General features: G+C 48.1%; 1 long non-coding RNA gene across 1 annotated transcript in view; it reads left to right on the top strand.

The window, feature by feature from the left end:
* The first annotated feature begins 693 nt into the window (after positions 1 to 693).
* Positions 694 to 4027, top strand: part of LOC102471455 (uncharacterized) — an 11301-nt gene continuing 7967 nt past the window's right edge. The window contains exons 1-2 of the long non-coding RNA XR_333146.3: positions 694 to 895; positions 1865 to 2097. This is a non-coding gene — a long non-coding RNA (uncharacterized LOC102471455). The remainder of the gene's footprint in view (positions 896 to 1864; positions 2098 to 4027) is intronic.

Below are 4027 nucleotides of genomic sequence, written 5' to 3'. Positions count from 1 at the left end.
CTTTTAAAATACAAGTTTTTTATTTTGATGATGTCCCTTGTATCTCTTGTTTGTGCTGTCAGAGTCCTATCTAAGAAACAGTTGCCTAAAGTTGTAAAATTTTAAAACCCAGTATACGTTCTATATCTAAACCTGAAGTATGTCCTCTGTCCTTAGGCTGGCGTAATTTCTCCATGTACTGAACAGATAACAGCTTTCCTTTTAAAAGTGCTGAGTTAAATGTGGACCAGCACAGGGTTGCATGCCAAGTATGGTATAGATAGCTAACTTCCTGCTCAAATCCCCTTTTACCTGTTGTGACTGGTGTGCTTAGCCGCCCAGGAAACCTCATTTCCCAGCAGTTAACTGTGGCATATGACTGAGCTCTCTCCCAAACAGCGAGTGTGCCTCCCCATGCACTCTTTGGCCCTCCTGCTTTGCATCCTAGACACAGTGTGATTCCACCTCAGCCTCACAGAAGACAACACGGTCCTCAGGGATGGCAAGGCCTCAGGTTAGGAGAGCCTCGGCTCCTGAATGACCACATAGAGCAGAGCTGCTCACTGACTGGAAACACTCCATCCCTGACCATGCCACGAGTGAGAAATAAATGTTTTTTGATTTTTTTAATTCACAGAGGGCACATGTGTTCACCAGAGAGAGAGAGAGAGAGAGAGAGAGAGAGAGAGGAAGAAAGCACTCCACAACGGGGCATGTTCATACTGTAATCCACTCTCCATTTCTCCATCTTCTAGGGATTTTTGAACACAAAATCAGTTGACCACGTGGGATCTAGCTCCCTTAACAACTAGGGTACATGGCCGGTCCAGTTTGGGGATCTGTAAGCCACTATATTTGAGGGACAGGAGACTCCTGCTGCAGCAGCTTATACCTTTTGGCCTTACTTAAGACTGAGGTAAGTAGCATGTGACTCTATGTAAGACTTGAACAATGGTGAATTAATCAGCATGCGTAGACTGTAGGTGTTAAACAGGATAGAGCACACGCAGACCATCCTGGGTTCTCCGGGTGGGTCCTTGTGGCATTATGGCTGAGTGGATAGCCCCTGTTACTAGCCTCCTGGGTTTCAAATCCCTGTCTAAGTTTATACTCCTTATGACCCTGGGCAAGTTGCTTAATCCTCTTGGTCAATCATCTCAGTTTTTTTTCCATTTTATTTATTTTTTTTTAGAGATTTTTGCTCTAGGGCATTTGTACTCACCAGATACACACAGAGAAACAGAAAGTAAGAAATCACCCTCTGGCCATGCTGCAGTCCTTTCTCCTCCATTCTCCTCTTGGGATTTTGGGCATGCATGCACATGAGCCTGGTCTGAGTTTCAAGCCTTCGGGTCTGGGACTTGAACTACGGTTAGCCATGTGGGAGTCTAGTGCCTTAACCACTATGCTACATGTTGGCTCCAGTTTTCTCAAATGTAAAATGTAGACAGTAATAGCTGTCACCTGTTTCATAGGGCATTTTGGAGGATAAAATGAGTTAACATATATCCAGAGTTTGGACTGAGATGGGCACACGCTAAATTCCTGCTAGCTCCTAGTTCCTATGATTATATGCCTCTTCGTAAGAATATTATTATCCCACAAACACTGATTGATTCTTTGTATGTCCCTTGCCCCCTGCTAGGTCTTGGGGCTTTGGAGCAAACTAGGACAATAATATTTCCTCCAGGAACTGACCATTTAACATGGAAGTCAGGGATAAAATAACTGTAACAGAATGGGAGTTATATGTTACAAAGTGTGTAGGATCTCAGAAGAAGAAACTAGTAACCCCAGGTTGTGAGTAGAAAGGTGAAGGTAGGTATCCAAAAGGAGGGAGGGTATTTTTAGAATGTGGCTAAAATTCAGATGCACATTTTGCCAGCAGTCCCCGGCCTACAGAACGTCCCAGCCAGGGCCGACTGGGGGATACTGTGGATTCAGAGAGAGCCACAGGCCTGAAGTGCGGCCGAATCATTTGTCTCCGGGGTTCCTGATGCAGCGCTAACCCCTATCACAGTGTACAAAGAAAAATCCACTGTCCATCTCCCCAGTCCTTTAAAACAGCTGCTTAAAATGCTTAGTTGAAGATGTATGAATAGTGACCGGCTCAATTGGGTAAGTTGTCTATAATAATAATGATTCTTGAATCCCCTGCCCGCCCCCCCACCCCGCCCCATCCCCTGACCAGCCAATACACTTGACTGGATTTATTCCTCACTGTGTATCTACAACTTCTCTTTTCCTGAAGGCAAGATCTCTTTAATTATTCTATTAAGTGGGCAGATAATCTTCACCCTTAAATGCTGTACTACGGCAGTATCACTAGTTTAAAGTCTGTAGGCAGTTAAGTACGACAATGCAGAATATTAATGTCTAGTGTTGTGATTTCTTCTGAGTTTTAAAATATCTTGGAGGGATGGAAGAGGTGGAAGGGGACGGAGGAGGGTAGCCCAGTGGGTTTTACCCAGCAGCTCCCTAAACAGGAAGCCGGCAGTGAAGGTTCTAAAGCAGTCGTTTGGCTCCCTCTGGTGGGCTCTTACACAATTACTTACCTCCTCTCCCCCACCCCGGACCTCGTCACACACAAACTCACTTGTTTGGAAAATAGAAAGATGCAGTCTGTCAACCTCAACCCTCCTACAGGACAGAGGTGGAGAAACTGGCTGAGGGCTTTCGGTGGACGTAGGTAGAACTAGAGCCCAATTTAAGAGAGAATACGGCTCCCTTCTCTGGTGTTCGTTTTAGTAGCTACCAATTTCCCCTGCAGTGCCTTGGTGTCCAACAAAAAGCCTTTTCAGTACATCTCGGGGTCTTGTTCCCAACTCCCATACTCCCTACAAATGCTCTCGAGAGAGTTGTAAATGACAAGGACACCCCCTATTGGTTTGGATAAGTCCCATGGCGTGAGAATCTTTAAAAACTTAGTTTGAAAAACTCAAATATAGACTCTACTTACACTAGAGCTATGTTTCTCAGTCTTTTAGAGTTCAAGGATCCTCCCGCCACCCCACAAGGTATTAGTTGCACAGTTTATAATTGGTTGATAAATGAAAATAATAAAATCAAGCAAGCTAATGCGCACTTTGCACTGTTAACAGTATGCGTGAGCGTGTGTGCGCGCGTGTGCATACACTTTCTGAAACCCGTGGCACATGCTCATTGAGGTTTACCTGCCCCTGCAGTGGACAGACAGACACGTGGCTTCACAGCTCAGCTCTGCCAGGATGCCCAGCTGCCGCGGTTCTCCAGGGCCCCGGGAGCCCGCCCCCTGGAGGACAAACGCTGGTACAGCATGGCTGTGCGCATCTAGGTGTTTCCTTCTTCCTATGGGGCAGCCGAACTACGTCCTCTGCCCCTGGGACTCTGCCAGCTCTTTCGACTACAGGACGCGTCCCAGATGCCCCTTTTCGACGCTGCACTGTTCAATAGGTGGGACCATGCGGTGCCGGAGTTCCTTGCTCCTTGCGAGGGCAGAGCCACAGAGCGCTGCGGCAGGAGCGTTAGTTTCTGGATGCGTTTGGCTGCCCATAGACTCTCGCCTCAGCTCAGCGCCGCCGGCAGCGGGCGTCTCAGAGGCTGGTATCTCCTAAGCTCTCAGCAGCTCGGCCTCAAGCTTTGCTACTCCAAACTCACTGCACGCGACCGATGATTCCCCCCAGCTCCGGGTCACCTTGGGGGCGCACTCGCGAACCCCGCACCTCCACGTCGGTCTCTCTGGCTTAATTCACCTATCGTGGGTATTAAAATGGTTTTTAAGTACCTCTCACGAGCACGGCCCTGGGATGGACGCTAGAAGTTGGGGACGATCCCATCATAAGGTAAGGTGCTTCCTTCTAGAAGGAACAGAGAAGCAGGTGGTGAGGGAGGGGTGGGATCTGCGACCAACACAGAGTGCACCCTGGGAGCTGGCCCTGCAGCTTGTCCCCAGCCTGCGCTTCCTGGGTCAAGATGACACACACACACACACACACCCGTTTCCTTTCCTCCCTCTCTCTCTCCCTTCCTCTCTCTCCCTGTCTCTCTCGCTTTCATTCTCTCTCTCTGT

The sequence above is a fragment of the Tupaia chinensis genome, unplaced genomic scaffold (assembly GCF_000334495.1).
Source record: "Tupaia chinensis unplaced genomic scaffold, TupChi_1.0 Scaffold000001_1, whole genome shotgun sequence".
NCBI classification, from domain to species: Eukaryota; Metazoa; Chordata; class Mammalia; order Scandentia; family Tupaiidae; genus Tupaia; species Tupaia belangeri.
This window is presented reverse-complemented; position numbering and strand designations above follow the sequence as displayed.